The sequence below is a fragment of the Giraffa tippelskirchi genome, chromosome 13, assembly GCF_054371585.1.
Source record: "Giraffa tippelskirchi isolate mGirTip1 chromosome 13, T2T-mGirTip1v1.2.pri, whole genome shotgun sequence".
NCBI classification, from domain to species: Eukaryota; Metazoa; Chordata; class Mammalia; order Artiodactyla; family Giraffidae; genus Giraffa; species Giraffa tippelskirchi.
In genome coordinates this window covers 118,465,882-118,489,533 of record NC_137287.1, presented here as the reverse complement: position 1 = coordinate 118,489,533, position 23,652 = coordinate 118,465,882, and the positions used below count along the sequence as shown (strand labels likewise).

The following is a 23,652-nucleotide window of genomic DNA, read 5'->3' as shown; positions in this document are numbered from 1 at the left end:
AGAGCTGCTTGCCCAAGGTCAATGGCTGTTGACTGGCAAAGCTGAAAACATACTAGGCTGCAAAGCCCACGGCCTCAACCACCATCCCAGATGCTCTGTAAATGAACAAAGGGACTCAGTTCAAAGCCTCCAAAAGAGGTGCGGACATTGGTGAACTGAAGCCCATGACCTTTGCAGAGGGCACCACCACTCATGACCAGCCCACCTCTGGAGGCACATGGGCATATCGACTCTCTGTGGCAAGATTTTCCAATTTTCCAAAATGCAGCACGTTTTTATGTGAACTCTCCAAATTTTAAAATGTGGACCGAGTTCTTTCTTTTCAGCATTGAGCAGTCCAATAAAACGTGTTGTTTAGACATCCAGGTGGGACCAGCGGGGACCAGTGCAAAGTGATAGTGCAGCACCTCTTGTTCACAAATGATTCAGGAAAACCAGCAAGGACAGACCAGTAACCCACTGCGGGGCCTCCCTTCAGAGCCTGGGCCTCTGAACAATCGCCCGAGTTGCACATCTGTGAAGCCAGCCCGGGCTCTCAGGTAGGCACTTCCTAAATACTTACTTAATCAAATGGAAGGCAGAGGAAGGGCTTCCCTGGTGGCTCTGCGGTAAAGAATCTGCCTACCAATGCAGGAGACACAGGTTCGATCCCCGATCCGGGAAAATCCCACACCCCACCCACGGAGCAACTCAGGCCGTGTGCCACAACTACTGAGCCTGTGCTCCAGGAGCCCCAGAGCTGCAATTTCGGGGCAGTGTGCTGCAGCTACTGAAGCCCGAGTACCCTTGAACCCGTGCTCCGCAACAAGAGAAGCCACCGCAATGAGAAGCCCGCAAGAAAGTGAAATCATTCAATCGTGTCTCATTCTTTGCGACCCCATGGACTGTAGCCTACCAGCTTCCTCCGTCCATGGGATTTTCCAGGCAAGAATACTGGAGTGGGGTGCCACTGAGAATCCTGAACACCACAGCAAAGAGTAGACCCCGCTCACTGTAACTAGAGAAAGCGCAGGCCGCAACCAAGACCCAGTGAAGCCAAACACAAATAAATTAATTGAATTATTTTTTTAAAAAAAGGAAGTCAGAGGAAAAGGAAGGAAAACAGACATGTATTTGGCCCCTCAATGTATCAGTGTGTGTGTGTGTGTGTGTGTGTGTGCGCGCGCGCGCTCAGTCACTTCAGTCGTGTCCAGACCTTTGCAACCCTGTGGACTGTAGCCCCCCAGGCTCCTCTGTCCGTGGGATTCTCCACGCAAGAATACTGGAGGGGGTTGCCATGCCCTCCTCCAGGGGATCTTCCCGACCCAGCGACTGAAGCTGCGTCTCCTGCATCTCCTGCGTTGCAGGCAGATACTTTACCACTGAGCCACCAAAGAAGCCCCCAAAGTATCAGACGCAGCTCCACGTAATACCTCACAAGAACTCACCATGTGCGAGGCACTGTGTGTATCAATGCATTTAAACCTCACAGCAGCTATTCTCGCTTTCAGATGAGGAAACTGGAGCTTAGGGAGGTGAGATATTTTGGTTACCATTAATACTTGACAGAATTGATCAGACTGGCAGGAGTGAGGAAGAACAAAGATGGGGGGAGGAAAAGTGAGAGAGAGAGACAAGAGGAAAAGAAGACACCAAGGGCCTGTCTCCCAGGCTGGGCTGCACTCAGGTCTCTGCCAAGACCGCCTGGAATTTGGGGAGGCCGTCGCACCCCAGATCACAGTGCCATCCGCCCCAGCTTGGCTCCTCTCCGGCGATCCAATTACTAAATGCAGCCGCATTCTTTAAAAATGTCTTTCCTCTTATGTAATGCAATAGTGACAAACGCCAAACAGATGGTGCTATGACAAGCTTTTTAAAAGTTGATCAGGAGCTCATCTTTCACAATTAATGTATGGGCATTTAAACGAGCTGCAGCCAGCCACGAAACTCCATCAAGAATCCACACAGGACAACCGGCTTGACCACATGGCCATGCTCACCTCCTCTCGGGCCAGGGGTAGATGGGACAAGTGGTCACGTTGACTTGTGAGCCACAGTCAGAAGATACCTTCTGTGTGGACAGAATGAAGAACTGCCTCGGGCCTCGCAAAGCCCAGAAAGCTGGAGCCTCCCTCCATCTATTACCAAGACTGTTGTTGTTGTTTCCCCAAACTTTTATGTCATCTTCAAGAGAGCGGGCTGTCTCTCTCTCTCTCTCCCTTTCTCTCTCTGGGAAACAATTGAGTCACAAACAGTGTCAGATGCTGCTCGGGCGCTCTTTCCCCACCCCCACCCCCACCCATCTTCTCAGTGTTCAGGGATGAGATCATTTCATTCGGAGCCAATTATAGAAGGAGAACGCTAGGGATGCACAAAGAGACTTCCTCCCACTAACACAGGCTGTACCCTGCCGGCGTGAGCAGGAACAGGAGGCTGAATGTCCGGTTCCAAGTTCAACCTCAGGGTGCGCGAAGGCCAAGCATTCCTAAGCCGCAGCTTGGATCTGTCAAGCTAGGATGCTGGGCTTCTGGCTAAAAGAAATCTCTTGGTCAGAAGTTCAGAGCTGGATGAGTTCGAGGAGATTATTACTGTAAAAGATGGGCAAACTGGGGCTCGGAAAGGGGGAGCGGGGACTTCCCTGGTGGTCCAGTGGTTAAGACTCTGAACTTCCCCTGCAGGGGGCATGGGTTCAATCCCTGGTCAGGGAACTAAGATGCCACATGCCAAGCAGCCAAAATATATTTTTTTTAAAAAGAGGGGGAGGGCGGGGGTGGGACGCGTCACCCCAAGTTCACATAGCTAGCTGGCAGCGAAGCCAGATAGCTGGACGATATCTCCCACCTCCCATGAGGAAGAAGTCTGTTGTCTTGGACCTGTCCAGTCCCCTTCCTGCTGCTTCTTATAACAGCATCCTGAGTTTTCCTAAGGGAACAATCCTTTTTCCCCTTGGTCCATGTGGTTCATCCTCTCTAGCCCTAGGATGTCCCAATTGGCCAGTCCCAGCCAATCAGAGCCCACTGCCCTACCAGTTTAGGGATGGGCATGTAAGACGAGCCAGCTCAATAAGCAGTAACCCCAGGAGTTTAGCCGGAGCTAAAGCTATTGGAAATGATAAGTTCTCTTCCACTCGGCAATACTAAACTGGGAGGAAGAAAATCCAGAGATGCTGGTATCCATCTCTGCCACCACAAGGTCCCTGCCTCAGGAAAGAGCCGAACAGAGGAGAGGAGGGCCAAAGGGTAGTGATAAGACAGCTCCAACCTTGCAAGCCCTGGATCTAGCCACACCTGAAGGGAGATCTATCCTGAATATTTTAATTACATGTGTCGATACATTTCCACTTTTGCCAGAGTTGACTGAGTTCTGTCACTCATCACCCACACACACACAAAGGGCCTTGACTTGAAGTGCTTAGGTGTAGGGCAAGGCTCCAGGAACATCACACTACATGCTTCCCACCTTCATCTCCAAAACATTTCTGCATTTTTAAGCTTTTTTTTTTTTAATTGACATAGCCACATGGCATGTGGGATCTTAGTTCCCCAACCAGGAATCGAACCCATGCCCCCTGCATTGGAAGTCCAGAGTCTTAACCACTGGACTGCAAGAGAAGTCCTTTTATTTTATTTTTAATTTTTTTGGTATTGGTTGGATGGAGATACTTCCCCCTCCTCTGGCAGAGCCCCTGACTCCCTACAAACTCCTGCTGAAACTGGGGGTAATGAGTCAAATCCATCTCACCTGCCTTCACTGATCAAGGCTTTGCATGCCCTCCAAGCAGCAAGTAGCCTAAGACATAAGAAGTGGGACCCCGTTGTTTTCTAGGAACTTGGAGTCAGCTGTGTCTAGTTCTAGCTGAGCCTGTTAAGACGGGGCAAGATGGGACCACCGACCCTCCAACTGGCCATGCGTGAGTGTTCCCTTGGTGACCTTTTGATGCTAGAGGGTCAAAACCTCCACCCTCAGATGGTGCTAAGCGCCTTCATCTTCTAACATACAGAGCCCTGGAGCTTGGCTGCACCTGCACAGAACAATGATGCCACCTTTTTCCAACCACCTTTCCTCTCACTCCCCACGCTCAGACCCCTCCCACTTTATCGTCATCCCATAAATACTCCCAAGCTCCCAGCCTTTCTGGAGGCGGATCTGAGATTGGTCTCTTCTTTGTGCTTCGTGCACGCTTAGAGGTCTCAGCATCGTGGCCTGCTGTGTGTTGGGCAAAACGAAGCTGGTTCGGTGACACGGGCACACACTCCAGAAAGGGTACCCAAGGGAAATGTCCCCTTTCACAGTACCCGTCCCCGGGTGTTCCCCACCACAACCTCTAACTTTCTGTTCGGTCAAGAGCACAGGCTTTAGCAACCAGGTCAAATTTCAGCTCCAGCTTTTCCTAATAATGAGATCTCATACAGGTCACTTGACGTCCCTGAGCCTCAGTTTCCCCTTCTGTAAATGGGAGAATCCCAGAATCCTTGAGGAAGTTAAAACAGGCATCACTACTTAGGGGCTGGTTTTTCAACAGTAACTATGAGGGACTCCAAAAAGTTTATACCACAGAGCCCAGGCATCTCAGACACTGAGTCTGCTTGGCAAGACAGCAGCTAAATACTGCAGCCATGAAATTAAAAGATGCTCCTTAGAAGAAAACCTATGACAATCCTACATAGCATATTAAAAAGCAGAGACATTATTATGCCAACAAATGTCTGTATAGTCAAAGCTATGGTTTTTCCAGTAGTCATGTATGGGTGTGAGAGTTGGACCATAAAGAAGGCTGAGGGCCAAAGAATTGATGCTTTCGAACTGTGGTGTTGGAGAAGACTCTTGAGAGTCCCTTGGACAGCAAGGAGATCAAACGAGTCAATCCTAAAGGAAATCGACCCTGAATATTCATTGGAAGGACTGATGCTAAAGTTGAAGCTTCAATACTTTGGTCACCTGATGCAAAGAGCCAACTCATGGGAAAAGACCCTGATGCTGGGAAAGATTGAAGGCAGGAGGAGAAGAGGACGACAGAGGATGAAATGGCTGGATGGCATCACTGACTCGATGGACATGAGTTTGAGCAAACTCTGGGAGATGGTGAAGGACAGGGAGGCCTGGTGTGCTGCGGTCCATGGGGTCGTAAACAGTTGGACATGAATGAGCGGCTGAACAACAACAAACACACAAAAGATAATTTCCACATAAAACGACCTCCCATGGCCAAAGCGAGCTTAGGGGGAGAGGCAGAGAAAGCCTGCTTCTAGGGTACCTGACCTCAGTGTGAACCGCCTGACCGGTCAGCATCTCTTTCCCCTCCGTCACCCCAGCTCCTTACCCCAGACGGACACACACAGGTGCTGCTGACATGCTTGCCCGGTGACTCACTGACACTCCCAGAGATGGTGGGGACAGACAGCGATTCCCAGGAGTGCCCAAAGTCCTGATTTAGGAAAGAGGGTTGAGTAGCAGGAACATGTGGGCCAGTCCCTGCCCAGATCCAAGGGCAGTGGAAAGATACACCCCTCCCCCAACTCCGTCCTCAGAGCTCCTGGGTCCACAGGCTGGGAGACCCGAGCCAGCACCCTGGCAAGAGGAGGAGCGGGAGTAGGCCTGGACTCGCCCACCGTTCTTTATTCACCTGAAGTGAGATGGTTTTACATGAACCCAGGACAGGGCAGGAAATAATTGACTAGAAGATGGACGAACTTTGAAAACATGCTACGTGACAGAAGCCGGCCACGAAAGACCATTTGTATGATTCCATTTATATGAAATGTCCAGAACAGGCAAATCCATGGAATTAGAAAGTAGACTCATGGTTGCTTAGGGTTGGAGGGTCTGATAAATGAAGGGTAACTGCTGATGCGTACGAGACTTCTGTGGGGACGAAAAGGGTTCTACGATTAAATCAGGTTAGACGATCATCTGAATATACAACAAAAGACTGAATTGTACACTTTGAGTGAATGGTATAATGTTGTGAATTCTAGCTCAGCAAAGGTGTTAAAAGACATATTAATAACAGCTGACTCCCAAGGGGAGAAAAACTGCTCCCTTTCCATTCCCTTGTGATTCCTCTAGCTTGGCAAGGACCTAGTCTCCATTAGAACTCGTGGCCCCTCACTCCCTCTCCCACACACGCTAGTGTCTTGTTTGAACAAGGAGACAGCAGGCTTCACGTTCGGCTCCTTGAAGAACAGTACCTCGCCGGACTTGTTTGCTTTCCGTTGTGTTTGTTTTTCTGATTGCCTTCTAATTATGGCAACTGATTGTTCACCTGTTCATTTCATTTATTCAGTAAATATGTATTAAGCGTTATGGTGTGACAGACGCTATTCTAGCCACGGGGGACACAGCAGGGAAGAAGACAGACCAAAACCCTTGCCCTCATGGAGCTGATGTACTGCTAGGGCAGAAAATCTGAGCTGTAGATGTAGCTCATAGGTTTCAAATCCCCACTCTGCCACTCGCTGGCTGTATGTCCTGGGGCAAGTAACTTAACCTCTCTGTGCCTCAGTTCCCCCACATGCAAAAGGGGGGTAATAACTGCATCTAACTCAGTATACAATGAGTCAGTGTGTGTAAAGGGCCGGGACAGTGCATGGGACACTCTAGGTACTTAATAAATGTTTGCAACTATTATCTATTTTTATTTCTATTTGCAATTAAAAAAAATTCCCTCTTTATACACAGTATGTAAGTATAGGGCCTCCCTGGTGGCTCTGAGTAAAGAGCCAACCTGCAATGCAGGAGACCCAGGTTCGCTCCCTGGGTCAGGAAGATCCCCTGGAGAAGGGAATGGCAACCCACTCCAGTATTCTTGCCTGGAGAAGTCCATGGACAGAGGAGCCCAGCGGGCTACAGTCCGTGGGGTCACAGTGTCAGACACGACTGAGCAACTAACACACACATGTAAGTATAAGCTTCCTGTTAAAATAAATTTGTTTAAATAAAGAGATGAAATGGAGAGTCAAAAAGAGAGATACGGGTGAGGAAAATTGGGCAACCTTGAGAAGAGAGTATTTAGGAGAAGAAATTTGGGAGGCCCTGAACCAGAGGGAGATGGCGGTGAGGCTGTGACTCAGCTGGCACCCAGTGGAAACACAAAGCTATTTTCAGTGTCAGCGTAAGGACAAGGCTTCTTCCTTTGGTCTCAGACTTGCTGATTTCTCCCCACTTCTTCGTCCTGTGGCCTCCCAAGCCCTGAGGGTTTCCCTGCCGCCCAAGGAGGCTTTGGAAAGGGGCTCCGGACAGATGGGGGTCACGGCTGCTAGATGAAGACAGAACCGTGAACCACAGGGCGGGAACAGTCTTGGAACTGCCCACATCTCTCCCAGGTCCCTTGGCAGCTGGAGTTGCTGGCCGCTTGCCACAGCAACAGCTGGTGCCTGCAAGACACGGGGCTGTTTCAGTGGCGACTCTCCTGGGCACCAGGGATATTGGCTTTCGGGGACCCCTTCTCCATTCAAAAATACTTCAAATCAAAGTCTACGACTGCATTGTATAATGATAAATAGAATCCGGGCTGGATTCCGTATAGGATCTTCATTCTTATTACATCTTATTTCTTCTGACTTTAACAGGTTAAAATTAAAGCATTTTTGTGGCGTCTAAAAGTATATGGGCACTGGGTTCTGTGTATATTCTTTGCCTGAGGGAGCAGTTGGCCCCAGACTGCCCGAAGAACCGCTGATCCTAGAGGCCACTCCGGGCAATCCAGACTGGACTCTTAGAGTCTGACGAGGTGACCCGCTCATATCCTTAGTCTCCCTGTGCCCCCTTTCCCTCCTGTTGGGAGGCAACAGAGTGTAGGGGTTAAGAACACAGGTTCTGGCATGCGGGTGGAGGGGTTTGTGACCCAGCTACCAGGAGCTTCTGGCTCTTTGGTGAGTAACAGACATAACCATAGGTCTTCCCTGGTGGCTCAGATGGTGGAGAGATTGCTTGCAATGCAGGAGACCTGGGTTTGATCCCTGGGTCAGGAAGAGCCCCTGGAGAAGGGAATGGTACCCCACTCCAGTATTCTTAGTGGATACTGGAGAATTCCATAGACAGAGGAGCCAAGCGGGCTACAGTCCATGGGGTCGCAAAGAGTCAGACATGACTGAGCAACTAACACACATACAACCGTAATCTCTGCCCCTCTGAAGTGTTGGGAGGGTTTGATGAGATGCGGTGTGCAAAGTGAAAAAGCAATCGTGACAATAATAGTTAACCATTTCAGCCACAAGAATGAACAATCCAAGGCTACAAGGTAGTCACTCAGATAGACCTTGCAAACTGCATGCTGAGCAAAAGAAACTGAATTCTAAAAGGTACTTCCTATATCATTTCATTTATGTGAATTTTGGTGGGGGGGTGGAATTAAACTCTAATGCTTAGGGATCTGTACCGGGTTGAGTAAAGCTATAAAGAAAACGGTACAGTGGCTTACCATAAAGTCAGGATGGTGGTCTTCTCTATAGGGAGGGAGGGACTGTGGTTCGGGGGGAGGGTTCTGGGGAGACTGAGGGGCTAGCTAGATTCTATCCCTTGCCTAGGTGCTGACTACCCAGATGTGTCCTCTTTGCAAACGTTTATGAACCTGGTTCTATATGTTTTAGCCAGTTCTCTGTAGGTATGAAAAGCAAAAGTGTTAGTCACTCAGTCATATCCGACTCTTTGTGACTTCATGGACTGTAGCCTGCCAGGTTCCTCTGTCCCTGGGATTCTCTAGGCAAGAATACTGGAGTGGGTTACCATTTTCTTCTCCAGGGGATCTTCCCAACCCAGGGATCGAATCTGGGTCTTCTGCATTGCAGGTAGGTTCTTTATCGTCTGAGCCACCAGGGAAGCCACTGTAGGTATAATTCACATCTTTAAAAATGCAAAAGAATAACAGTAATAACATAGTGAGATTGTGTTATATGCTAGGCACTATTCTAAGCTTCTAAGCACTTCATAGACACTTCACAACGGATAGCATTTAAAGTTACCATTATTATTGCTATGTTCAGAATATAAACTAGGACTAATGCCCCTTTTCTCCAAAGGGCTTGTGAGGCTTGAATAAGAGCTCACAGACAAAGCAACCAGTTGGCACCCAGTGTGCAGTGGGTATTTGACTATGGTGGGTGTCCTTCTGCTTGTCCCAAACTCAGAGACATTTCTCCTGCTGAATAAACCTTCCTAAACTCCCCACCAGCAGGCTAACCCTCCCCAGGTCCCAGTCCTTTGCATGTCCACTGTCGCCAGCTGCCCATGGAAAGAATCTGGCTGGCAGCTCATCTCCATCCTCACTTTGATCCTCCTCCTCTGCCCAGTCCTGCCTGGTGAGCTCATGCCCCAGTCAAACCTTCCGTCACCTGTTCTGTGGGCCTGGCCTGGCTGGGATGGGGGCAGGCAGAGATGCCCATATCTGGCACAGCCCTGGCTCTGATCTCCATCCCGGCCCATGATGTCTGGTGAAGGCAGGGGTTCCTAGGACCCTCATCTCAGCCTCACGAAAGTGCCATGTTCCTGGAGTATGTGCTTCCAAAGAGAGGTTTGGGATTAATCAGAGTTTTAGGGCTAGCAATGCTTATTCAAAGCTGGATAGGTAAATTGAGGCTCTAATAAGTAAGCATCTAGCCCAAAGAATGAATCTCTAATGGCAGAATCTCAGGTCTAGGACGAGTAAGTGGTGGTGAGCAGAGATTGGAGTAAGGTTGGTCAAGAGGACCTCCTATGGTCTGCCATTTATTTATTTGACACCTACTATGTGCCAGGTTTGTCACATTTATTATATTTCATTTTCACAAAGTACATATTATTATACCCATTTGATAGGTTAAACATGAGAATAGCAGCTTCCACTAGTAAGCATCTCTGAGGAGCCAGGCGCTGTGCAAAGGTCTCAGGATCTTTCCTGCAGGACAAGTGATGGGGACTGTCAGGACCAGAAGTGGGGTTCGCACCTGGACCTGTGCAGTCCCAATGCCTCCTGTTCAGATGCATGTGTCCCTAACACCCCATCCGGCATCAGCTCCCCTGCTCTAGGTTTACATCGAGCAGGGCTGCTCAGTTTCACAAGGCAGGAAACTAACATCCTTAGAAACTGGAGAAGAACTCCCTGGACAGACCCCAGAGGGGGCTCTTATCCCTACAGGATAAAAATCCCTGCACTGGAAAAGCACATTAGTGGGAAACAGTCTAGACTTGTCTTTAGAACTTGGCCCAGGAGTCTGTGCAATTTAGGTTCAAAGCCTGATTCTGCCTTTTGCCAGGTGTGTGATCTTGGGCGCCTCTCCGTGAATCAGTCTCCTCTTCTAGAGAAAGAGGATCCTGAAAGTATTCACTCCGGGCTCTCCCCACTGCCCCTTGCTCATGCCACACCAGCCTCAATGGTGGCATGCTCCAACCTCAGGGCCTTTGCACTTGCTGTTCCTTCAGCCTAGAATACCCTCCCCCCAAACATCCACATGGCTCCCTCCCTCACTGCCTTCAGGTCTCTGTTCAAACGCCACCTCCTTAGTGTCACCTTCCTTTAAAAAATAATAATAATAAATATCCCCAGAACTTCCCCAATTGTGTGTTCTTTCCCTGACACTTATCTCCCATCTGACAAATTACAGACTTAACTTGCCTCATGTCTGCCTCCTCACGGCAGAATGTGTCTCCATGAGAGAAGGGACCACAGCTGTTTTGCTCACTGAATCTCCCCAGGGCATGAAACATTGCCTGACACGTTCTTAATAGTAAGTGCTCAACAAATTCTTGTTGAATGAATGGATGGATGAATACAGAATAATGCTTGGCACATATAAGCACTCGATAAATGTTAGCTACTATGGTAATACTAAGTGTTTTCCAAGACATCTGCCCTTGTGGGAGGAGCTTAAGCGATAATAACAGCCAAACCCTGTGTGACCCTGACTAAGTCACAATACCTCTGTGAGCCTTGGTTTCCCCACCTATAACATGAGGAGAACCAAACATAGCGTTTAAGGGAATTCTGAGGAGTCAACCATCAGACCAGCTCCCTTTTCTAGATGCCAAGAGCTATGCTAAATCTTCAACTTGAGCAATGTCATTTCACTTTCATCATTGCCCCATGGAGAGGTCCTCTGATTATCTGTACTTTCAGACAAGGAAATTGAAGTTCAGAGAGGTCATACAATTGCCCAAGGTCACACAGCTGGGAATGGCAGGAGCTGCTGCTCCTTGAATGCTGGGATCAGGACCCTCCTGGGCTCGCCTGCCCTGGGCAGAAAACAGGATCCCACTCCCTCCCACCTTCACCTCTCAGGCAGCAGAGAGGCCCGGGCTCTAGAGTCACACTTGCCCAGCCCCAAGTCCCCCTGCTTACCCTCCAGGCTCAGCGCCAACCCCGTAGCAGTGCCCGCTCCTGGCGTCCTGGGCAGGCCACTCACACGCCACACTGATTATGTGCCCCTGGGTCAGACACCTCACCCACTGGACATGGGGCTCCTTCACCTGCTGGCAGCTCTCCGGAACCGGCCCCGGCTGGGACTGGACACAGTACCTGCAGCCACACAGGAAGACACCACCTCAAACACTAGTGAGCATTTCTGGAGCGCCTGCTGTGTACCTCACCCTACCTAAAATGGAACTACCTCATCCCAAAAGCCTCAATAAGCACTCCAAAGTGCTTTGCAAAATATATCACTTTATAAAAAAGATCCACCATGAGAATTATTTAAATAATTCTCTCATTCTGGAGTATCTGGGAAAAAGAAAAAAAAAAAGTTGCTCAGTCGTGTCCAACTCTTTGAGACCCCATGGACTCTACCAGAATACTAGAGTGGGTTGCCCTTCCCTTCTCCAGGGGATCTTCCCAACCCAGGGATCAAACCCAGGGCTCCTGCATTGCAGGCGGATTCTATACCAGCTGAGCCACAGTGGAAGAGGGTCTGAGTTAAGACCCAATTTGCCGAAATTTTACTTCGACCCAACTTTTTCTTGGAGAAGGCAATGGCACCCCACTTCAGTACTCTTGCCTGGGAAATCCCATGGACGGAGGGGCCTGGTAGGCTGCAGTCCATGGGGTCGCGAAGAGTCGGACACGACTGAGCGACTTCACTTTCACTTTTCACTGTCATGCACTGGAGAAGGAAATCGCAACCCACTCCAGTGTTCTTGCCTGGAGAATCCCAGGGACGGAGGAGCCTGGTGGGCTGCCATCTGTGGGGTCGCACAGAGTCGGACACGACTGAAGCGACTCAGCAGCAGCAGCAACTTTTTCTCCAAGCAGCAGTAAATGGCGCCCCCTGCTGGAGGAGATGCAGGTTGTCACGAACCCTGGGGTGACTGTGTGGGCCTGCCGCCCTCTGCTGATTCGAGGTGTCCCCTGCTGCAGCCTCTGCAAGGTTCGAGCAGTGGACGGTTTTCTTCTGGGAGCAGCCCAAAGCCAGCCCAGAGCACTTTCCTCTCAGCCGCCCCACAGAACTCCTTAGGAATCTGTCTCTTACCAGTGAGGTGAATGTTGCTCAGTCATGTCCGACTCTTTGCGACCCCATGGACCGCTGCACACCAGGCTCCCCTGTCCATGGGATTCCCCAGGCAAGAATTCTGGAGTGGGTTCCTGTTCCCTTCTCCAGGGGATCTTCCCAACCCAGGGATCGAACCCAGGTCTCCCACATTGCAGCCGGATTCTTTACTGTCTGAGCCACCAGGGAAGCCCAAGAATACTGGAATGGGTAGCCTATCCCTTCTCCAGGGGATCTTCCTGACCCGGAAATCGAACCGTGGTCTCCTGCATTGCAGGCAGATTCTTTACTAGCTTAGTTACCAGGGAAGCCCCGTCTCATACCAGAAGCCTGTGATAATTGTAACTTTCATCTTTCCAACACACTTTCTCTCACCTTTTTGGTGGTTTATTTGGGGGAACCCTGTCCTCACCTTATGTGGTCTGCGAGGGGCAATCAATCAGGGAGCCTTGTTCTGGCTCCCCACACCTTCCCTAGCATGGACATATGATTGAAGTTGATCAATCAGAGGTCCCGTCCCCTGGACCACAGTGATTGATTCATTCACAGATGGGTCTGGGATCCAAGCAGGACCCAGCACCCTCCTCCAGAAATGACGATGAGATTGGGAGGAAGGACTTCTCCAGCTGGGATCGCTAAGCTGGGAGGATGTGGGGATGTTGGTGGGGCCAGCTTGGTGACCAGGGAGAGGAGCTGCTTGAGAATGAAGCCAATATATGAAGGGGGGGAAGTTGGGAGACAGGGTCTCGATAATATTTGACCTCTTGGCTCCAGTCAGGCTTGAAATGATATTATTTCAAAACTTCCCTCTTGGTTATATAAAAAATAATTCTTTTCCCTTGAGGCAGTTTGAGCTGAGTTTCTGTCCCTTGAAATGAAAGGAATCCTAACTAACAGGACTGCCCTTGCCATCACCCTTGGCACTGCCTTCATTCAGACCTTACTCTTTCAGCTGATACTTGTTGAATAGTTACTGCATGCGAGGCACTGTCCTAGGAGCCTGGCCTCATCACCACCATCAGCAACACACTGCCTGACTCCATCCCTGAAATCCACCTTCAAAGGTGCAGGGTTTCCATCCTGGTTCAAACCACCTTCATTTTTCATGTGGAGAATATATTGCAGTAGCCTCTGCACTGGTCTCTCTAATTCCCACCTTGTCTCTCTGAGATCAGTTCTCCAAATAGCAGCCAAAGGGATCCTGTGAAAACCTAAGTCAAAGTCTGTCATTCCTTGGCCCCAAACCCTCCCACCACTCCCATCTCATGCAGAGAAAGTTCCCGCCACGGCCTATAGCCCATGTATGATCTGACCACCCACCAATATATCATATTTCCTACTCTCTCTCACTCTCCCTGAACTCCAGCCTCCTTGAACACACCAGGCGTGCCCTGCCTCAGAACTTCACACTTGCTGGTCCATCATCCAGCCACACTCTTCCCCCAGGTTACCTCTCCGATAGCTTAGTTCAAATATCACCTTCTCAGTAGGGATGTCTCTAGCACACAACCCTCTTCCTGTTTTATTTTTCTCCACGGCACTTAGCACCATTTGACAGGCTATCTATTTTTTTCTTGTCTGCCTCCTCTGAGGCCAACTCCGTGAAAATAGGTATTTTTGTCCTTTTTTGTTCCTTGCTGTAGCCCCAAGGCCTAAACCCAGTATCTGTCATACAAATAATAAACATTGAGTGAATGAGTGAATGAATGAAGTTGAGTAGAGACCAATTATTAGGGACTTCAGAGTTCCTGCTCATGAGTTTACAGATGTAACAGGACACACAACGGGGAGAGGTTAAAGCTACCTAAGTAATAGAGAGACCGGATGAAAGTCTAATCCAGGGGAAAATGGTCACAAATTTGAAGTTGACTTGGGGTTTGTTTGCTTCCACTTACCCTAGTAATTCCTGATTCTCGCTGACATTTCGGTTTTCTCACTGTTTCCCATAGCTGCCTGTGGTTATCAGAGTAGGGACTGTGGGCCAGGGAGGAAACAGAGTTAAGTAACCCAGCTTTTCCAGCACCCTCCTCCCCCCACCCCACCCCCGCAAGGCTGTGACACCACAGGAAGCAGAATTAGGTACTTCTAGTGCCTGAGTCATTTATATGGCAGCTCTAAGGAGCCTGCGGAGTCGTGTAACTGGGCAGATGGTCCCCACAAGGACCCCTTATGCAATGATGGAGGCAAAATTATGTTTATCTCTGAGACTCACAGCCTAGCACAGTGGGTGGCACAGTGGGTCTCAACAAAAAGTTCTTCAAATGAATGATTTTGATGAATAAATAAGTGAGTGAGTGAAAAAAGAGATGAGTTAATAACTGAACGGATGGATGGGTGACTGAAATGATATAGGAAAGGAAGGATGGTTGGGCGGTGAGTACATGGGAAGATGGGAGGATGGGGAAAAGTAGGCAGACAGAGATGGTGAATGGGGAGAAGGACAGGTGGAGAGGTGGTAAGTGGATGGATAGATGAAGGGGTTACAGAGCCAGATGACAGAGGAATGAACGGGTGGGAAGATGGAAGGATGGAAGAAAGGGGGACAGAGGTATGGGTGGATGAATAAATTAATGAAAGAAACTAATTGTTGAGCCAGCTTCCAAATACCTTCCTTCCTAGAGCACAGGAGAGCACAGAGAAGAATTGAGTCAGTCCAGGAGAGGATGTCTATTCTTTATGGAAAAAGAAGCCAAAGGAAGCTCCTATTGCTCCCCAGTCCCTGAGTGATGGAACTGAATCAAAGATGTGGTGTTGAACTAATTAATGCTTGTCATCTAGAGAAGGTGACACACTTAATACACAACTTCTCTTCTCTTCTCGTGCTGCTTTTCGTGTAGCCTAGAGCATTAACGAGAGTCCCAGAGAAGCCCGGATTCTGGTTCCAGCTCTCCCTCTTACAGCTGAGTGATCTTGGTCCTCTCTGAGACTCAGTCTCCTGATCAGCAAAATGGGTATAATGCTAGAACCTATACCATACACTGATTGTCAGAGGTGAATAAAATGACACACGATGAACCACGTATCTCAGGCAAGTTTTGTGCCTGCCTGAGCCTTGGTATCAGTTCAGTTCAGTTCAGTCGCTCAGTCGTGTCCGACTCTTTGCGACCCCATGAATCGCACCACGCCAGGCGTCTCTGTCCATCACCAACTCCCGGAGTCTACCCAAACCCATGTTCATCGAGTCAGTGATGCCATCCAACCATCTCATCCTCTGTCGTCCCCTTCTCCTCCCGCCCCCAATCCTACCCAGCATTAGGGTCTTTTCCAATGAGTCAACCCTTCGCATGAGGTGGCCATACTATTGGAGTTTCAGCTTCAACATCAGACCTTCCAATGAACACCCAGGATTGATCTCTTTTAGGATGGATTGATTGGATCTCCTTGCAGTCCAAGGGACTCGCAAGAGTCTTCTCCAACACCACAGCTCAAAAGCATCAATTCTGCGGCGCTCAGCTTTCTTCACCGTCCAACTCTCACATCCATACATGACCACTGGAAAAACCATAGCCTTGACTAGACGGACTTTTGTTGGCAAAGTAATGTCTCTGCTTTTAAATATGCTATCTAGGTTGGTCATAACCTTCCTGCCAAGGAGTAAGCGTCTCTTAATTTCATGGCTGCAGTCACCATCAGCAGTGATTCTGGAGCCCCCAAAAATAAAGTCTGACACTGTTTCCACTGTTTCCCCATCTATTTCCCACGAAGTGATGGGACCAGATGCCATGATCTTAGTTTTCTGAACGTTGAGCTTTAAGTCAACTTTTTCACTCTCCTCCTTCACCTTCAACAAGAGGCTCCTTAGTTCTTCTTCACTCTCTGCCATAAGGGTGGTGTCATCCGCATATCTGAGGTTATTGATATTTCTCCCGGCCATCTTGATTCCAGCTTGTGTTTCTTCCAGCCCAGCGTTTCTCATGATGTACTCTGCATATAAGTTAAATAAGCAGGGTGACAATATACAGCCTTGACGTACTCCTTTTCCTATTTGGAACCAATCTGTTGTTCCATGTCCAGTTCTAACTGTTGCTTCCTGACCTGCATACAGGTTTCTCAAGAGACAGGTCAGATGGTCTGGTATTCCCATCTCTTTCAGAATTTTCCACAGTTTATTGTGATCCACACAGTCAAAGGCTTTGGCATAGTCAATAAAGCAGAAATAGATGTTTTTCTGGAACTCTCTTGCTTTTTTGATGATCCAGCGGATATTGGCAATTTGATCTCTGGTTCCTCTGCCTTTTCTAAAACCAGCTTGAACATCTGGAAGTTCACGGTTCACGTATTGCTGAAGCCTGGCTTGGAGAATTTTGAGCATTACTTTACTAGCATGTGAGATGAGTGCAATTGTGCGGTAGTTTGAGCATTTTTTGGCATTGCCTTTCTTTGGGATTGGAACTAAAACTGACCTTTTCCAGTCCTGTGGCCACTGCTGAGTTTTCCAAATTTGCTGGCATATCGAGTGCAGCACTTTCACAGCATCACCTTTGAGGATTTGAAATAGCTCAACTGGAATTCCATCACCTCCACTAGCTTTGTTCGTAGTGATGCTTTCCAAGGCCCACTTGACTTCACATTCCAGGATGTCTGGCTCTAGGTGAGTGATCACACCATCGTGATTATCTGGGTCGTGAAGATCTTTTTAGTACAACTCTTCTGTGTATTCTTGCCACCTCTTCTTAATATCTTCTGCTTCTGTTAGGTCCATACCATTTCTGTCCTTTATCGAGCCTATCTTTGCATGAAATGTTCCTTTGGTATCTCTAATTTTCTTGAAGAGATCTCTAGTCTTTCCCAATCTGTTGTTTTCCTCTATTTCTTTGCACTGATCGCTGAGGAAGGCTTTCTTATCTCTCCTTGCTATTCTTTGGAACTCTGCATTCAGATGGGAATATCTTTCCTTTTCTCCTTTGCTTTTCACTTCTCTTCTCTTCCCAGCTATCTGTAAGGCCTCCTCAGACAGCCATTTTGCTTTTTTGCATTTCTTTTCCATGGGGATTTTCTTGATCCCTGTCTCCTGTACAATGTCACGAACCTCTGTCCATAGTTCGTCAGGCACTCTGTCTATCAGGTCTACTCCCTTAAATCTATTTGTCACTTCCACTGTATACTCATAAGGGATTTGATCTAGGTCATACTGAATGGTCTAGTGGTTTTCCCTACTTTCTTCAATTTAAGTCTGAATTTGGCAATAAGCAGTTCATGATCTGAGCCACAGTCTGCTCCTCGTCTTGTTTTTGCTCACTGTATAGAGCTTCTCCATCTTTGGCTGCAAAGAATATAATCAATCTGATTTCGGTGTTGACCATCTGGTGATGTCCACGTGTAGAGTCTTCTCTTGTGTTGTTGGAATAGGGTGTTTGCTATTACCAGTGCATTCTCGTGGCAAAACTCTATTAGCCTTTGCCCTGCTTCATTCTGTACTCCAAGGCCAAACTTGCCTGTTACGCCAGGTGTTTCTTGACTTCCTACTTTTGCATTCCAGTCCCCTATAATGAAAAGGACATCTTTTTTGGGTGTTAGTTCTAGGAGGTCTTGTAGGTCTTCATAGAACCTTTCAACTTCAGCTTCTTCAGCATTACTGGTTGGGGTATAGACTAGGATTACCGTGATATTGAATGGTTTGCCTTGGAAACGAACAGAGATCATTCTGTTGTTTTTGAGATTGCATCCAAGTACTGCATTTCGGACTCTTTTGTTGACCATGATGGCTACTCCATTTCTTCTAAGGGATTCTTGCCCACAGTAGTAGATATAATGGTCATCTGAGTTAAATTCACCCATTCCAGTCCATCTTAGTTCGCTGATTCCTAGAATGTCGACGTTCACTCTTGCCATCTCCTGTTTGACCACTTCCAGTTTGCCTTGATTCATGGACCTAACATTCCAGGTTCCTATGCAATATTGCTCTTTACAGCATCGGACTCTGCGTCTATCACCAGTCACATCCACAGTTGGGTATCGTTTTTGCTTTGGCTCCATCTCATCATTCTTTCTGGAGTTATTTCTCCACTGATCTCCATTAGCATGTTGGGCACCTACTGACCTGGGGAGTTCATCTTTCAGTGTCCTATCCTTTTGCCTTTTCATACTGTCCAAGGGGTTCTCAAGGCAAGAATACTGAAGTGGTTTGCCATGCCCTTCTCCAGTGGACCACTTCCTGTCAGACCTCTCCACCATGACCCATCCGTCTTGAGTGGCCCCACATGGCATGGCTTAGTTTCATTGAGATAGACAAGGCTGTGGTCCGTGTGATCAGATTAGCTAGTTTTCTGTAATTTTAGTTTTAGTGTATCTGCCCCTTGGTATACCCTTCTGTAAAATGCAGAGTAACATTGGCCTCACAGAGTCAAGAAGTGGGGCAAAGTACATGGCAGACAGTAGGGGCAGTCAGGAAATCTTCCTGGAGAAAACTGACATCCGTGCAGGAAACAAAGAACCAGGCAAGCTAGACGTGGGTGGCAAAGGAGAGGCCCGAGGATTTCAGGCAGAGGAAATGACGCTCCCTCATTCCTCACCCCGTTACCACCCTGGTCCAGACAGCACCCTCTCCTGCCTGCATCACCACAGTGGGCCTCCCCGCTGCCCTCTGACCCCTTTCCATCTGCTGTCCCCACAGGGGTCAGAATCATCCTTTTAAAACACAGACAGAAGGAGGAAGGAGATGAGGTCACAAGAGGTAAGAGCCAGAGCACTTGAGCTCGTAGACCACAAAGGAGTTTGGATTTCACCCTGAGGGCACTGAGTACCTACTGGAGAATTTCAAGCAGGAGGGGGACACCAGGGTAGGATGTGTGCTGCGCTCCTTGCCAGGCTGTAGCATGGGAAGAGATTGAGAGGGGACAATCTAGCCTGCACTTCTACCCCTTAGGGAAAACCTCTGAAGGTTTCACTCTCTTGGTCAGTCTCTCCAGTTGTGAACTGAGCATCACCTATTTTTTGGTGAGATAAGAGCATTTTATTGACACGTGCAGTGTGGCCAGCATCTGTTGCTTTGCCTCCCCTGCGTCCATTCCCCCCAGTTTTCCTTTGGAGAACACCCCTCCCCTACTCTCGTTCAGATGGGGCTGACCCACCCCTCTAACTTCAAAGGGAACATGTGTCCCCAGCGTGGCCAATCAGACTATTGCATCACTCTGGCCCTACCAATCGGTTCAGCAGCAGACACAGGACCCAGGTCAAGCCAATGAGACTTCATCCTAGGACGTTTGCTGAAACTGAGGGGAAAGAGGCTTTTTCTTCCATCTGCTAGAGTGGTTGCACGGAGAAGACAATGGCAACCCACTCCAGTACTCTTGCCTGGAGAATCCCAGGGATGGGGGAGCCTGGTGGGCTGCTGTCTATGGGGTCGCACAGAGTCGGACATGACTGAAGCGACTTAGCAGTAGCAGCAGCGGAGTGGTTGCAGGGAAGTCTGGAGCTATCAAAGACTATTACAGGGGAATGCTTGTCTGAAAATGAGGCCAACTCAAAGGAAAACAGAGCTGAGAGATGGAGAGAGAGTCCCAGCAACATTGTTTGAGCTCCTGGGTCCAGCCATGCCTGAATGCAGACCTGAGTCACCCATTTTTTTGCTCAGGTCAGTTTAAGGTGGGTTTCCTATTGTCTTCATTTAAACAAAGTCATAACTGATTCACATGGAGAGATGAGTAGAAAGAAGACATCGAGATGCTTAGAGAAAGTCAGAACTTTCCCAGGGGAGGAGGGGGATCCGGGCAAAGGAAGACAAAGTCCCACCCTAAACTCAGCCCCCATACGGGAACTTGTGGAGGGCCCTGAAGTTCAGCCAGGTTGTTCCCTCCAACAGCTGCCCCAGGGGCCATCCCCACTCACTCAAGGCCTGCTGGCACTCCACACAGCCAGCTCACTCCTCCAAGCGGGGCAGGGAGCACGCCATTTCTTGGCTGCTGCAGGACGTGCCTCTTGCGGATGTGGTAAGAGACCTGGCAGGGCTTGACACAGTGACTCCAGCTGCCCTACTCTGCCACGATGCATGAGACTGCTGGAAGACAAGGTGGCATCTCCAAGGACAACTCCTATGGCATTTGGGCAGTGCCCAGCTCTTGCCCCCTTTTCCCACAAGCAGAACCCCTCACATCTGATGATTTGGCCTTTGAGACCTTCAGCTTCTTCATTCAAGTTCACAGTCCCAGGGCGGGACTGGGCCAAACCCCACGGAGAAGGCCATTTGCTCAAAACACAAGCTCTTCAGGCATTCCTCAGGGGGAAAAATTTTTGACAAGGAATTGTCAAGCCTTTCTTGAGATGCCTTGACAGTCACTCACACACACATACATTGCACACTCATGCATGCACACAAATGCACACTCGTTCACATGCACACAAACACGTGAGCACACAGGGCACTGCAAATGTCGGAATTAGGTCCCTCATCCCCCAAATATTTCTCCAGCATCTCCTGTGAGTCAGGCACTGTCCTAGGTGCTGGAGACACCACAGGGAACAAGAAAGACCAGGTCTGTCCTCATAAACAACACTCACCAGCGAGGACACCTGGCCTACTTCAGCGGCTTGAAAATGTGAAGAAAAAACAAAAGTGTGCATCCCTGAACTGAGGGACAGAGGTGACTGTGTTATAAAAACAGTGTTGCTTCTGGCACCTCGGGAAGTCATATACTCCTCAGATGGATCTCAGTGCTTAGCAGAGCTGAAATGCTCAGAGCAAGGGGGGAGGGAGGCAGGGAAGAAATCATGTGTTGCAGCCTAACAGTCATCTCTTGCTTCCAACATCCACCTAATAACGGCATCAATTACGTCACCGCTGCTGGGACCAGGCAAGTCACAGCCCAGACTTCGTGTGATCCTCACAACAGCCTTGGGACCCTTCTCTGGGCCCTCTGCCCCCCAGGGAAACCTGTGCATCCCAGAGGCTCCCAGGCCCCATGGCTACTGATTGAGTTCTGTCAATAAGGGGCACCCACAGGGAGGACAGAGCCACCCAGGGGTTTATCGCCCCACACCTGCCTCACCCTCACTCCTGCTTGGGGGGGACACATGGCCATGGGCCCCGCCCTCACTGGGCTGTTGTATCTCCCTCTCCTGCTGCTCCCTGCCCCAACCATCACGAACAGAGCCCTTGTCAAATTCTGTTCCATTCAGCTCTTCTGGGCGTACCATCTGTCGCTCGCCAGAATCCTAACTCCTACGTATATGTACGTATTTGCACTATTGTCAAATCCATCTCCCAGAACAGGCAAGTGGGGCTGAAGGAGACTGAATATCTGAGTTGAGCCAAGACACTGGAGTCTCTCAAGCTTGGATTCCAACTGCAGTCTCACAGGATTCCTGCGATGACGGATGTGAAGCTCTGGGAAGACAGTAAATGCTCAGTATGACAGGGAACTCTCTGCATTTAGTCAACAACTATTAAGGGCCTCTTAAATGCCAAGCACTGACAGAGGAGCAAAGCCGAAAAAGCTCCTGCCCTGCGGGAGCTGACATTCATTGGGGAAACAGACAAGAAACAACACAGAGACTTCCCCAGAGGTGCAGTGGTTAGGACTCCGCGATTCTGCTGCAGGGGGCACAGGCTGATCCCTGGTTAGGGAACTAGGATCCTGCAAACCACACGGTACGGCCAAAAAAGGAAAGAAACAATACAATATATGATGTAATTTCAACTAGCGAACCATGCTCTGAGAAAATCCGAAGCAGAATAATAGTGGTGGGGGTCCAGGGTGATGCGAAACTATTTCAGGTAGAGGGGTCAGGGAGGGCCTCCATGACAAAGGGCATCCGAGGAGGCGAGGGAGCAAGCTGTGTAGGTGTCTGAGAGGACAGGTTCCAGAGAGAACAGGCAGTGCAAAGGCCCTGAGGCAGGGTCCAGGTTGGATGCTGGACGGACAGTGAGGAGCCCAGCATGGCTAGAGTGTAAAAATCAGGAAGAAAAGTGGCAGAAAAAAATGTCAGAGAGAGAGGTGGGCATGATATCTACAGAGCCTTGATGGCTGTTGTAAGGAATTTGGATTTTTTTCTAAGTGTGAAGAAAATCCACTGCTGGACTTCTCTCGTGGTCCAGTGGATAAGAATCTGCCTGCCAATGCAGGGGACATGGGTTTGACCCCTGGTCTGGGAAGATTCCACATGCCTCGGAACAGCTAAGCCTGCACACCACAACTGCTGAGCCCACCTTTTAAGGCCTGAGAGCTGCAACTACTGAAGCCCGAGCACCCTACAGTCTGTGCTCTGCAACCAGAGAAGCCATGGCAATGAGAAGTCCCTGCTCACGACTAGAGAAAGCCCACCCACAGCAACAAAGGCCAGTGCAACCAAAAATAATTGTTTTAATTATTAAAAAAAAAAAAAGAAAAGCCATCGCCAAGTTCGGAGCAGAGGAGTGGCATTATCACGTTTGAGGTTTTAATGGGTGGTCTCTAGCTGCCAGGTCGGGGTCAGGTTACTGCAGTTGTCCAGGAGAAAGAGTATAACCTACAGTAGAAAAACCTACTAGAAGAAAAAATGAGTTTCATGTCACTGCAAGTGTTCCAAGAGTGGCTGGATGACCTGGCAGGGAGACTGCAGACCAGATTCAGGCACTGGCCGGGCAGCTAGACCAAGGGGAAGCACCAGCCGTCCACAAGGATCCCCTGCCAGGCGGGTGAGAGATTTTGCAGCAAATTAGGCAAACACCACTCTACGCATGTTTTTTCCACATTGCTGACATCTGTGATGGTCAGCAAGCAGCCGACACCCCCAGAGAACTGTCACCACGCCTGGTCTATCTAGACCTAGGGTCACAACCTCAGTACCGTTGTGTGATTTTTCATACCTTGCCAGCCTCCTTAACTAGAACGTCAGCTCCGTGGAGGCAGGGATTCCCCTGTTGAATTCCAGAACCAAAGACAGTGCCTGACATACAGGGAACCAGTAAGTAATCAGTCACTCAATTCTGAAAGAGCTCCTGGAGCCATGGCAACAATAAAGGAAGTATGACCACAAGTTGGCGTTACAAAACAATACCACCAGATGGCGGTGTTTCTCAAAACAAAGGTCACCCCACGTTCTTCTGAGTAAAGGAGAAATTCTAGCTTATCAGCGCAGCTGAAAAAGGAGGTTTTAAGGTTGCTCTTCCAGCCCTGGAGATCCAGATAACATCATGTCAGCCGAGCCTGTGGGAGCCAGACTGAATTTCCCACAGTCCCCTTGGATCCCATTGCCCCATCTCCAACAGACTCAGGCTCATCAGGAAATGCTTTTCTGGACAATT

General features: G+C 49.1%; 1 long non-coding RNA gene across 1 annotated transcript in view; it reads right to left on the bottom strand.

Moving 5' to 3' along the window:
• The window catches only part of LOC145533353 (uncharacterized), a 41,384-nt gene extending 18,081 nt beyond the window's left edge, over nt 1–23,303 (bottom strand). Inside the window, exons 1-3 of the long non-coding RNA XR_014074016.1 lie at nt 23,215–23,303; nt 14,327–14,405; nt 11,291–11,467 (exon numbers count right to left, since the gene is read on the bottom strand). This is a non-coding gene — a long non-coding RNA (uncharacterized LOC145533353). The remainder of the gene's footprint in view (nt 1–11,290; nt 11,468–14,326; nt 14,406–23,214) is intronic.
• Between the last annotated feature and the right edge of the window lie 349 nt (nt 23,304–23,652).